This window comes from Punica granatum, chromosome 1 (assembly GCF_007655135.1).
Source record: "Punica granatum isolate Tunisia-2019 chromosome 1, ASM765513v2, whole genome shotgun sequence".
Classification (NCBI taxonomy): domain Eukaryota; kingdom Viridiplantae; phylum Streptophyta; class Magnoliopsida; order Myrtales; family Lythraceae; genus Punica; species Punica granatum.
The window spans coordinates 17,959,761-17,974,120 of NC_045127.1; positions in this window are offsets into that span (position 1 = coordinate 17,959,761).

Sequence of the window (14,360 nt, forward strand, 5' to 3'; positions counted from 1 at the left end):
TGGTGTGTTAATTGCCATGTTTACTTGATTTATCAAATTATGAACTTGGGTTGCTTACAAACATGTCTCTAGCCTAAATAAATGAAAACGGAGATAACGCGTGGTATGATTGGCCATGGGTCGCCCCGGAAAGGCGTATAGCATTCGACATTGCTTTGATAGGACTTGATAGACATGATTCTGTTACCAAGCCCCGAATGTGTGAGTTCGTTTTAAATTGATATGTTTTGTGACATTGAGGGCTTAACAGGTTATGATAGAGAATGTGTTTTGTTGTAAACCTAAAACCTGATCTTTTTCCCCACATGTTTTCCCATGTTTTGATTATGTTGGGTTTGAAGCTAATCTACTTATTGCGTTTTGACTCATTCTAAGCACAAACTTAGAAAAGTGGAGGCATGAAACACTGCTGGGGTGCCAAGGTCTCTGCTCATACCCTATGAAGGATCGAACAACCTTTCACGGGCCGTCCCTGCTTGCTCCTTTGGTCCATTTTCCTAAGCGCCCGAGTCGTAATAGGATGATAGAAACATGTAGACAGGAAATGGTGGGTAAGACGAGTGATAACCGCACCTAGATAGGCGCCTGCCCCTTTTCTTATTTTGTATGTTTCGATCATCCTAGTGCCTTGGCGGATCATGAGCCAATCACCGTGCTCTTGTACCGGGGAAAATGTATATGTGTGTATATAAAAAAGCCGAGATTACGTGGCACGGATCGTCAAGGTCTGTAGTCGGAGTCAACCGATCCCTTGAACCCGGCAGGGTCGTGCTGAGGGAACCAAAGGACCGGTTGCTCCACTTGGAAGTGGTATAGAAAGAACTTGAGCATTTCGACCCGAGTCACCTCAAATCGGGCTTAGACTAGGTGAAGACATGCAAGTGCTCCCGACATATCCATGCTACGCATACCGTATATCTTGATGTTTTATTAAAATGTGAGTTTGAGAAGGGCATGGTTACTAGTTCATGATTCCTCGACGCGATTACAAGTTATTGGCCGGTTCTTGTAACTTATTAGAAAAGTCTAGTAGGTTTTGTTTGCATCTGATTAAACTAAATGAATTTGCCGGATGCTTTGGATTTGTAGGTTTCGGATCGCCGGGTAGACCATGAATGGAGTTTAATCCCCGATCATTTAATTATCGGAAACGACTTGTGACACGAGGACTGGGACAAGTCCTCGAGACCAAGAGGGCTCGGTCAATAATGGCTGAGACTCCCTTGGACCCTTACCCGCGATGGTCCCCGATACACAAATCCATACAAGTTATTTTATATCAACGCGTTTAATGTCCGATTAATCGTTGAATTAACTCGGCACGGAAACGAGATTGAATAAAAATCGAGAAACGAAGTTAAATCAGGTTAAGGAGGCCACCACTTGACCAGAAATAGGTTAAGGGCTCTCGACCACTTCCTCTAGAGAATAGCTTAGAGGTCTCTTGACCAAATTCGAGTCTCGTGCTGTCTCCTTACCCCAATTTTAATCTTTTATCGCATGCTTCAATAATCACGTACGACAATAACAAACATATATGAGGCTGGTGCCGTCATGATATCAGAAAATACATACAACAACACAAGCATACATAATAACACGATATTAGTCGGAATCGATAAAACAGCACCGGCACGGGAAGCAAGGAAAACATAGAAACACAAAAAATGGCTAATATTGAAGAAGAAGAGGCAGCTTTGGGCTAGAGAAAGCCAAAGGGGCTCTTGGCCACCTCCTTTTAGGATATGGCCGAGAGACCTCAATGGCTTCCTGAGCCATGGCGGTCTCCTTAACCTCGATTCTAACCTTTCCCATCATGCTAACATGCATCACTAAATGATCATGCAAGAAAACTAACATTTCTAAACAAAAACATGCATCAAATCAATTGGGGACCGTCTTATCACCCCACGAAACTCGAAAAATAAAAGTCCTAACTTTTCTAAGGGTTCAAGAAGTTTATACTAGCTTTGAGGAAGGGTGAACCAAATCAAAAATAGGTTGAAACTATGCTGGACAGTTCAGCACAAAACCGAGCAAAGGGGTGAAGCCAAGAAGGAGTTTTTGGTATCTTAGGACTGCTGGAGTATATGCGGCTGGAGAGGTTATTCCAGGAGGTTCCAGATCTATAAAACAAGGTAAAAGAAAGAGGGAAAAAGAAGGAAGAAAGGTGCTGAACACTAGGCAGCTTGATGGAGCTCGGGTGACCTAGGAAGTACAAAAAGAGGAAACCCAACTAGACGGGTGAGGGGTGCCTACTGTGATAGCCATACTCGATGATTCACTGGAGCTGAGGGACCCCCAGACACGGGTTAGGGTAGTGCTCAAGCCGCTGGTCCCTGTGCTGACTTGAAAAGAAAGAAAAGAAAATCGAAAAAATGGAAATCCGAGAGGGGATGAGGCTCGAGGAGTGGTTGTACTCGGTGGAACGACTCTTGTACCATGACTTCCTTATCACGGGGAAGAGATAGGGATGTGGATATCCCGTCCAAGGATGTCGGCACGACTTACCTTAGTTGTGGAGGAAGGAAACTTGTCGAAAACGGGGAAAACCCGGGATAAGCTCTACTGACCAGCAGTTGTGTGGGCTATAGGAGACTTCAAACGGAAAAACAGACGTCACCAATGAACTCGGGAGGTTGAAAACACGTGGGATATGCAGTTTGTTTCGAGTTTGGGTTGAGTCGAGAAGAGGTCGCCGGAAAACTGAGAAAACTCGCGGGAGTTGCGGCTACTGGTCAGAGCTGGAACGACATGATGGTGGCTTCAAATGGAGAAAGCTACATCACCAATGGACTAGGGATGTCGAAAACATGTGGGATATATAGTTAGTTTGAAGTTCAGGTTAAGTTGGGAGGTGGACGCCAAAAATTCGGGTGGTTTCCCAACAAAATGAGGCCGATTTTGGCCTTGAGGTAGGCTGGCCGAATTCTGGAAATGGAGAAGAGATGAAGAGAGTTGAGAGAATTTCAAGAGAGCTTGAGAGTTAGAGAGAGAATGAAATGTAGGAAGTGGTAGCATTGTCTTGTAATTAGACTCAGATATGTGTGTTAATGAACAAATGAAACAAGATTAATAGGAGATTAAGGGGATGAGCTGCTGAAATTAGAGGGTTAAGGGGAAGGCAAGATCCACATTTTGTGGGAAAGAAGAATAGATGGATGTGAGGTGATCCTCTGGTATGCAAGATATGTAACAAGCTTCCATGAATCGGGGAAGAGAGATGACCGACCAAGTAGGTTAGTCAGGGAAGCTTAGGTCTTGGTCGATTGCATGTTCGAGTTTTATGACCCGAATGGTTGGTGCATTGTCAATGTCGGCGAAGAGAGGATTTTGATAAGCTAAATATCGATATATTTCGCTTAGACCAATGACTTGAGGGTCCAAAGGCTTAAGAGTCGTTTTGACTCGATTCGAGTGATCTGAACAAAGTTAACTATTTATGACGACCTTTCCTATGTTTGCGTTCTGCATCGGTCGTGTCCATATGCTTTGTCGTTGGGACGGAATAGTTGACTCTGCGGCCTCCACCTCAAATGGGGAACTAGAGACGTCTCGAGGATCTGCCATCGAAGTTTTCTTACTGTTTCCTGAGTGTCTCGAGATGCCCGGATTCTGAAGGTTTGTCGGACGACGTTTGAGATCTTTTCGGAGTCACTCGGGAAACTTGAATGATTTGTGCAGTCCAATCTGAAATGATCTCTTTGGCACTTGGGGTTACTAGGATTGGCTAGTGCTAACCTTGGGCGTTAACATTTTGCTTGACGGGCTACCCATTCAAGAATTCGCTTGAAATGGACCCTTTTTTTCGCCTGAGAGTCACTCGTGAAACGAGAATGGCTTCCGACGGACAGTCTGAAGTGAGCCCTATGGTCTTGAGGATCCCTGAGCCTGGCTACGCCTGACCTCAGGCGTTAACGTTTCACCTGATGGGTCATCAATTTAAGAATTTGCCCGAAAGGGTCCTTTTTTCCAGACTCGTGAGGCGAAAATGATTTCCGGAGAACAGTCTGAAGTGTGTCCCATGGTCCTGAGGATCCTTGGGCCCAGCTAAACCTATCCTCAAGCACTCGCGATTCACTTGACGAGTCGGTGACTGTTGGCCATATTGGAGACCGTCTGCGAGTGCTCGGGAGTGTTCCGGCACAAGTAAATGATTTGCAGAATATGTTCAAAGGTATTATTCATCAATTTGGCACAATCAGAGATTTTTAGAGCCCCATATTAGATACTTTCTGATGACATGGTGAGTGGTCAACCTTGGAAATTTGTCAAAAACCGCCTGCAATTGCTCAGGAGCGCTCTGGCTCAAGCAAGTGATATGCGGAATGTGCTCGAATGGGCTATTCATTAGTTTGGCACCATGGGGACTTTTAGAGTTCCATATTAGGTACCTTCTAATGACACAGCGAGCAGACGGTGAATAGTGCTGTAGAAGCCTGTTTCAGCTAACTTGGGATCACGTGTTGTCTGGGGTCTCCAGCTACTCTCTATGACCTACGGGGAACCTTGAGGTCTTCTGCATTGTCATGTTCCAGGGTCGTCTAGTTGCTCTTGTTGAATCGGCTATGAATGGTAACACGGGGTTTGTCGGGTCCTCTTCTGTTATAGTTCTAGGTTTGTAGTCAGGATCGCTGTTGATGTCCTCTCCTAGAGCCGATGACCAAAACTGGGTGCTGGCAACCGTATAAAATTTTTCTAATTTATTCTTGAATGACATCAAGAAAGGATAAGTCATGGGGATAGAGCGCTAAAGAAGGTGAAATATGACCCAATTGGATTTCCAAATATCAAGGTTTAGACTAAAAAAAAAAGAGAGAAGTGTGACGACAAGGGAGGATTTCTCTTTGTCCAATCTAGTGAAATTTTAAAGGGAAAAATATATGTTACAACACAACATTTTGCTTTTGTGTTAATTTTATAACAACATTTTAAAATTACACTACATAGCACATTATTTAGGGTGCAGTGTCCATCATAACACCGTCTTCTATTTTTGTATTAATTTTATCACAACATTTTAAAATTACATTAGATAGCACATCGTTTAGGGTGTAGTGTTAATTACATCATGACTTCAAATTTTCAGTAAAAATTAAACGAAAGACTAATGTGGCGCACCCGTGGATGAATAGTGGGCCCATACTCTTGCTACATGTAAAATAACTCATATTTCGACCCACTCAGTGTCCTTTTATCCACTCAACTCCCTCACCATTAATGCTCGAATCCCATTCTCGCCTCTTCACACATCTCTCGCCTTACTGTAGCCATAAATTTCTCTTTACACATCACCCATTCCCGCTTCTTCACACATCACCCATTCCCTTGCATTTCTAACAATTTTTCATCCATTGTTCACTATATGAACTGCAATAATTTCAATATGTGATTTTTTTTCTCATTCTATTGATGGTGTGACTGTTTTCAAAAGGAGCAATTTTGTATGTGGTAATGAGATTATGGTATTGATGGTGAGGGAGTTGGTAGGTAAAAGAGCACCGGGTGAATCAAAATATGAGTTATTCCACATATGGTAAGAGTCTGCTCTCACTATTCATCCACATGTGCTCAACATCAGCCTTCCGTTTAATTTTCATGGAAAATTTATAGTCATGCTATAATTGACACAACACCTTAACGTTGTGCTATATAATATAATTTTAAAAGGTTGTGATAAAATTAATACAAAATCAAAAGGTTATTTTATGACATATTTTTCCCAATTTTTTATCTATAATCTATTATACATATAGTAAAGTATAACTAGTACATTTATTATGCGTTAAATAGTTAAATATAAGGAAAAGTACAAAAATCTCATTGTGGTTTAGGGTCGGGACAAATTGCACCTGTGCTTTAGTTAGGAACAACTAGCCCTCTGTGGTGTATTCCGTTAGCCATAGGAGATTACGACGTTAATTTTTTTTTCCATTTGTAGTCCTCAATCTTTAGCTTTTTAATCATTTTGGTTCTAAATCTTTTTTATCATTTTTATCCTCAACTTTTCATTTTTTTCATTTTAGTCCTATAAAGAAAATCGAAAAGGAATGAGAAGTCGGCTTCACTGAGGTCACCGACGTCCTCCGTGGATACCAGTGACCTTGGTGGAGGGATCGGGGTCGCCGATTGGCGGCCTCAACCCCCGAATAGACCGGGGACTTCTAGTAGGAGTTCTCGATCGATTCGCGGGCATGGGCCACTAATTGGTGACCCCGATCCCTCCACCGAGGTTGCTAGCATCCTCCGTGGGTACCGACGATCTCAATGGAGGCGGCGGCCCTAACCCCCGAATCGATCGGGGACTCCGAGTCGAAGTTCCCGATCGATTCGCGGGCTGGAGCTGCCAATCGGCGATCCCGACCCCTCCATCGAGGTCATCAACGACCTCTGTGAGTATCGGCGGCCTCTATGGAGGGGCTAGGATCGTCGATTGGCGGCCCTAGCCCACGAATCGATTGGGATCTCAGACTCGGAGTCCCCGGTCGATTCGGGGGTTTGATCCCTATATGGACCCGAATGTGGACTCTCATCGGGGCCCGCATGCGCGCTTTTGAATCGCGCAGCCTGGGAGTGTCCACCTTCCCGTGGGGACGCGTGATGGACATGCGTGAGAAGGAGTCACCACTTATCATTTTACGACCCGAAGGTCGAGGGCGGATAAGTTACCCGGGTCTAGGGGTATGGAACAGCTAGTTGTTGTTAAGGTATTGATCTGTGCGGAACCGAAAAGTTCGAGTTCGGGGGTTCATGTTACGTGCGGGCCTATATTCCACACGTCCTTTCGGTACTCTGGTTTGCTAGGCTTGCATGTTTTATTATTTACCGCATGAATTAAGTTGTGCTCGGCTCGCACGTTTTGACACCGTAAGTTCGACGAATCAAACAATATCAGTTGAGAAGCCGAGAGAGAAGTAAATCTGTGTGTTAGGGAAATGGGTTATAATCTCGCGTTACAGTTCATCAAACCATGGAGGTTGAATCCCTGCGTGAACCAGAACCGTGAGATCTTGGATTCACTTTCCCTTAGGCAAGCATTAGACCGACTCGATTAATTCGACTCTCGGACCGTTCGCTTACCAACTGGAATTCTTACATAATGAATATACAAAATAAAATTCTTACAATGCTCTCGAAAATAATAAATACAAATTACAAAAACGGGTCGAATTCCAGTCGATTCGCGTTCGGTTATTATTCCGCTCCAACTCACCTTAAGTTTAGGAAAAAAACCGAAGAAATGGAACTTGATGCACGCTCTCACTGAATAGGGCGTCGAACCCTGTGAGTGATGATTAGGGCGTTGGACCCTGTTGAACGATGATTAGGGCGTTGAACCCTAATATTATTCGGCCTAGGGATCAGGCTCGACCCACATGGCAAACATGTGCAGAAAGGTAACACACAACATGTTAATAACAGACAAAGTGTTTGTTACTGTCAAGTGTACGTGTTTTAACAAATTGTTAGCCCGAGATATTTTGCAAGCAAATCCTACCCTAGACAAACAAACGTGCCAATGTTTTAGCATTCGGCTTTGGTTTGAGAACCTGACATATCGGATGTCCGTAGTCAAGTTTCCTGTGTGTGGATTGCTTTTATAGTGATTCGGTGTTGTGACACTGAAATTACACTGAATTCATCCAAACTTGTGTTTTGACTCTAGATTTAGAACCTAGAGTTTCACCTAACTATTTTCTAGCATTTGGTTAGATTGAGTGAAATGATTAGTCAAGTAATTGTATTTTGATACATAATACCCTACTAGCACCCTGAATTATGCTAGGATGACAGAAACTCATCAGTGGGAATAAGAAAGGCTATGCAGATGAACCTGCACCTGAACAGGTAGCCCGTTCCTATTCCGATACCATCGTGTTTCCATCAAACTAACCCCTGGGGTGTCGCCAAATCACGAAATGATGTTCTTACCCTTGACTTGAAAATGTATTTTCAGAAAAGGGAAACAACGCTATACGGGCACCTCAGCCTATAACCGGTGTTGACCAATTCCTTGGATCTTTTAGGGTTATGCGTGAACCTCGTAAAAGCTAAAGACTTGGTCGATCTATCCGGAAGTGGTATAAAATGAGCTTCTGTATTCCAACCTGAATTACCTGAAGTCAGGTGAAACTCAAGTCAAAACACACAAGTTTCTCCTAGATGTCCATGTTACTTCGTATTGCATGTCTCGGGTTTGGAAGTATGCGTATTTTGAAAAGGGCATTAACACCGTTTTGTAATTCGTCGATGCGAGTTACAGATTAATGTCCAATTCGTGCAAAATTGTTTAAATTGAATGAATTAACCGTATGAGCGTCCCAATTAACCCGTTCGTGAAATTAATGATTAAGGGTTGTGCCGAATGCATTAATTATGAAAATGATTTGTGACTCGGCGACCAAGACGATTCCATAAGGATCGAGGATAATTTGGTCCAATGACCGAAAATACCCTTAGAACCGAATGGACCCAAATGAGTCATCGACACCCGAATCCATGCATGTTTTGTTTGAAAAGACATTTTCATGCGATATTGCGACAATAATGTAGATTGCAAATTACACAAAATCCGAGAACGGACTTAAAACGGAGAGAGGAAGCCTCGTGCAACCCGTACGAGTCTAAGAGACTCTCGGCCATTTCTCCTTGGAGAAAACCGAGATGTCTCATGGCCCACATCAGGTTCCACGAGTTTTCCTCTTCTCGTTTCGAATCATTTCTCACATACTCAAGCAACAAACACGATAAATGACACGATTAAATGAAAGTCGGTATTATCATGATTTAAATAACACATTCAAACATGCAAACATGCACGAACAAGTTATTTAGGGAATCTATAAAACAATACCAATTTCATGGATGTGGGAAAACATAAAAATTTGTGAATCAACTCAAATTGGGATAAGGAAACCAATTATAACTCGAAAAACCAACAAAGGGGTCACGGTTACCTTTCCTCAAAGGAAACCCGTGAGCCTCTTTGGTCATTCGGGTTTAAATCGGTCTTCTCGACTTCGATTTAAATGTTTCCCGACATGCTAGCATGTTAAACAATGATAAACATGCATGATATAATAAGGAAATTGCATAATATTAAAGTTCGGAAGTAAAACTTGCATAAAAATGGCTTATAACTCCGTAAACACAACAAAAATGTAAAACTCATAGCTTCTCTAAGTCGGGAATGGTCATACCTAATCCCGAGATACGGGATGGGACTGCAAAAAGTCGGGTTAGACCTTTGTTAGGTCGGGTTTGGGCTGTTTTGGCCTTGCACAGACCCGAATAGCCTTAACAGACTTGGCTGGAAACTGAACAAACCCGACTGGTACAAGTCGGGTCGGACGTCGCCACGGAGACTCCCGATGGAATTATGAGGCAAGGTCAACGGCTATGGGTAGCCAAGGGAGCCCTATAGGTGACCGTGGTGGTCTTTTGCTCCTAGAGTTATCGGATCAACCCGTATAGGCCTGCAAAGATCACTGAAAACAGAGCACGTCTGGAATTTCGGACCCGTCTAGCACCAGTCGGGTCGGACATCGCCACGGTGTCTCCCGATGAAATTTTGAGGCAAGGTCAACGGCTCCCGACTCCTAACTGACTCCCGGACGTGACTGTAGTGGTCGTTTTCTGAAAAGATTCTCGGATCGACCCGATCTGCAAGAAAACCGTACAAACAGTCAGAAATTTCGACCCGACTGGGCAGTCGGGCTTTTTTTTTTCTTCCTGGGGTTAAACCGATGGGTTTTTCTTGGATTTATTGACTCCTTGACACCCTAGGGTTGTGTGGGGAGGTGTTTGATGGGTTTTGGTAGCTTAAACCAACTTGGAAGGCCTTGAAACCCGAGTTGGAAGTTTTGATCCAAGAATGACCAAATCTGTCCAGATTCTGTGGTTGCTTGTTCCGGTGGAATGGAGACTCCAAAACTAAAATCTAAGCCCGGAAATGAATAGAGGAGGTTGAAAACATGTGGGATATGAAGTTTGGTGAAGTTTGGATTTAAGCCGGGATGATTCCGACTTAAGTCTTTGATATTCTTGCTTGGCTTTTGCTGAACCTAAGCTACGAATTTTGCTGAGATCTTGAGGGAGCTTGAGAGCTTTTGAAGAGTGAGAAATGCTAGAGAGATGATGTGTGGTGACTTGTGATTAAGTTAATGACTTAGAAAGTATATATAGACTATGCTTAAGTGCAATTAAGGGAGAAAAAGCATGATTAATGGCATGGATTAGGGGGGATCCGAATTTTAATGAAGATGGGGATGAAGACTTCTTGAAATGCATTAATGAGGAAGAGCCAAATGCATTGATGGTGAAGTGAAGTTGGAGTGTTGAAATGAAATTGTAGGCTTGATATTTTGAATGGAAGATAAGGCAACTTGCATGGAGAAGAAGCCAAAGGAGATAGAGTGGTCAAGAGGGAGTCATGGCTAGTCATGGAGGAGCCGTGGGCCCCACGGCCTTGAGGGAAAGTTCGGGACAAAGTTCAGGTCTCAATTGATTGCGTGTTCGAGGTTCGTGGCTCAAACAAATGTCAAATTGCCATTGTACTCGCGAAAACAATTCAAATGAGCCTAAGATTGTCCATTTTACCCTAAGGAAGATTTGTGTGATTTTTGGCTCGGAAGCCGATTTTGCTCATTTCAAGCATTCAGAGAAAAGTTAGCCATTTTGGAATGCGCATCTCTTGTCTGTATTCCGAATCGGTCGTTTTGACATGCATTGTCAATCAAACTGAATTATTGACCAATAAGCCGGTATTGTCAATGTGAAGCCGGAGACGTCCTAAGAGTCCGAAGCCGAATTTCTCAGAATGCTTTCTGAGTTGCTTGGGTGAGCCGAAGATCACTGTAATCTCTGTTCGTTGAGAATTGGGCTCGAAGAACTGAAAAATTGCATCTGAAACCCTAAAATGGTGTTCTGAGGGTCTAGATGGATTGTGAGATTCCGTCTAAGGATTTCACGTTGAGCGTTGAGATGAGTAGCACTGGGTTTGCCAACCATCCAGCGTCAAGTTTCCACGAAAAGGACCTCCGTTTATGAATTTCAGTTGAAAACGGATTTTTCTGCTCTTCGGAGGTCACTCGGGAAACTGAAAGAGATATTGCTGTCTGATTTTCCCAATTGCATATGTCCGCTGCAGTTTTCTAGGCAATGTATGGCAAACTTGGTTTGCCGATGTTCTATCAGACTAGTCTTTGGATGAGGTTTTCCGTTGAGAGGTATGCTTGTTCTGTCGTTCGAAAGTCATTAGAAGAGTCTGTATGACTTCTGAAAGACAGTTTGAAGCAATGATCATGCTCTGCATAATTGTTGGACATGACTGTATCTGACATCGGGCATTAACTTTTCTTGGATGAACCGGCATTTTTGGACTTCCACTGAAAAGTTGTCTGTATTCGGAAATTGCTCTGTGGAACAGTTGATCTGCAAAATGTGTTCGGAGACACTTTTCATCTTGTGCGCACCCGAATTTCGTCTCGTCGAGGCACGCATGCGCGAGCCTAAATGCAACGCGGCTTGGGAGTGTCCACCTTCCCGGGGACGCGCGACGGACGCACGTGAGAAGGAGTCGCCACTTGCTATTTTACTACCCGAAGGTCGAGGGCCGGCAAATTACCCGGGTCTAGGGGTACGGGGTACGGGGTACACCTAAAATGTTAAGGCAATGGTCTGTACGGAACCAAAAATTCTAAATTCGGGGGTTCTATTACGTGTGGGCCTATATCCCACACGCCCTTTCGGTACTCTAGCTTGTCTAGGCTTGTCATTTTAATTTAATTACCGCTTAATTAAGTTCCGCTCATCTTATGCGTTTTGACATCGTAAATTCGAGGAACGCTTTGACCGTCCACTCTTCGATCGGGATTTTTACATGAATATATGTATAATAATAAACCTTATCTCAAATAAAAGACAAATTACAATGACTGAATCCCGACCGATTCGCGTTCGGCTATTATTTCACTCATGCTCACCGTATGGTTTTGGAAAAGACCAAAAATTAAATTAAATGCGCACTCGATGTATGGGGGCATTAGACCCCGTGATCGACGGTTAGGGGCGTTGGACCCTGTGTGAATCGTGTCCTAAAGGATCGGGCTCAATCCGCATAACAAATAATTGTAAAAATGTAACAAGCAAGCTCAAATAAACAAACAACGGGGTTTTGGTATCGCTGAATTTACGTGAATTAACTTATTATTAACCGAGGTATCTTGATATACAAATCATACATTAAAACAAACAAAAGGAGTGATAGATATGGCATGTAGCATCCGACATTATTTTAACGGACCCGACAGACGTGATATCCATAGTCAAGTCTCGAATGTGTGGGTTGTTTTTAGATTATTCTGTATCGCGACAATATGACTTTTACAGATTAAAAGTATTTTAACCTAAAACCCAAAAACCTAACCCTCTATTTGACTATTGCCCATGTTTGATTTAAGCAGAGTTTGAGATTAATATGTTTTTTTTTAATGTTTTAACCCGTTCTAAACACAAACCTATACTAGAGTAATGGCATGACAAGAACCGATAGTCATCCCCCTTGAATCGAAAAAAATATGTGTGTGTATGAAAAATCAAGATTACGTAGCACGTATCTCAATGCTTTTGAAATTGTGAATTTAAAAAGGGAGTGACTAACAGTTCTTGAACTGTCGACGCGATTACAGATTATTAATCGGTTCGTACAATTCATTTAAAAGAGTCAAGTAATTTAATTTAGCCGAATTTAACGTCCCAATTATCCCGTATGTAGAATCTTAGATTAATTAGAAATTTACCGAATACTTTAATCTACGGATTTCGAGTCGTCGAGCTAGCCATTAGTTGACTGCTCGATAAACTCTAATTTTTGACATGATCACATTGTCTATAATTACAAAAATAAAATATTTAAATGGGGCACATACATTGTTAGTGGGTGATCCAAGTAGAAAAGGGTCGGATATTTTTAGAAAATGTCCAAGGGACTTAATTGAACGATTTCAAAGAGCAGGGACTGATTTGAAAATTCTAAAAAAATTGGGGACTGATTTGAAAATTCTAAAAAAATGGGGACTGTGTAAAAAAATTACTGAAAATGTCCTAGGACTTATTTGAAATGAATTTGATAATCTGGACTGACCTGAAAACAAAAAAAATGACACAAGGACTAAACTGAAACAACTTGGAAAGTTCCCTGGGGGGGGGGGGGGGGGGGTTCCGGGCCGGCGGGGATCGCGGGCAGCCGGCGAGCGCTGCCCGGCCTGCTCGATTTATTTTTTTTAAATTAGGGCCGGCAGGTCACGAGCAGCCAGTCAACGCTGCCCGGCCCTGCCCGAAATTTTTCTTCTTTTTTTTTCCTTCTTATTTATTTATTTAATTATTATTATTATTATTATTAATTTTTTTAAGTGATAAATTGGAAAATGACAATTTGGCCCCCCTGGAGCCAATGGACCGAAATTGGATGCTGACACATCTGTTTGACGTCGCGAGGAATATTTGAAGCCCAATATTGATTATCTTCTGATGGTCGAGCGGACTAGTGGAAAATAGCACTGTCGATGATGTATTCTAAAAATGTCGGTTTGGAAGATGTCTGAGCTGTCTGTTTGCTCTGTATGTTGCTGCATGATTCTGTATGTTCTTTTGTCATATGCTTGAATCATTTGCGTTTCTCCGTTGACTTGAGAATGAATAGCAATTTGCTGCTCTGTCGAGTCCTCTTCTGTATCGATGCTCAAGTCGTAATATGAATTGTTGTTGATAGGCGTTGTCTGAACTGGTGAGCCATAATGAGGTGCTGACAACCCCTCCACTGAGGTTGTCGGTACCCATGGAGGATGCCGGCAATTCGGTGGGTCGGGGTCGCTGATTGGCGACCTCGACCCCTCTTTTCCTTTCGATTTTCTTTCTAGAACTAAAATGAAAAAAAATAAAAGTTGAGGATAAAAATGAAAAAAAGAAAAAAGATTTAAAACCAAAACAATCAAAAGGCTAAAAATTGAGGACTAAAAATAAATAAAAAAACTAACATTGTAATCTCCGATGTGTAACGGAGTACACCACAGGGAGGTTAGTTGTCCCTAACAAAAGCATATGGTGTAATTTTTCCCAACTCCAAATCATATTGGGGGTTTTTGTACTTTTCCCAGTAAATATAAAATCACACAAAGCTAATAATTTCTAATTTTGTTCTCTAAAAAATTATTCACATAAAAAATTAAGAAAATATTCTACACGAAAATAAATATAATTTTTGTACTAGAAGTTTATAGTCTTAAATATTCTAAAAGGATATTGTATATAGCTTTTTGGCTCTTCATATGGTAGCAATTTAAGAGTGTTTGTTTGTGTGT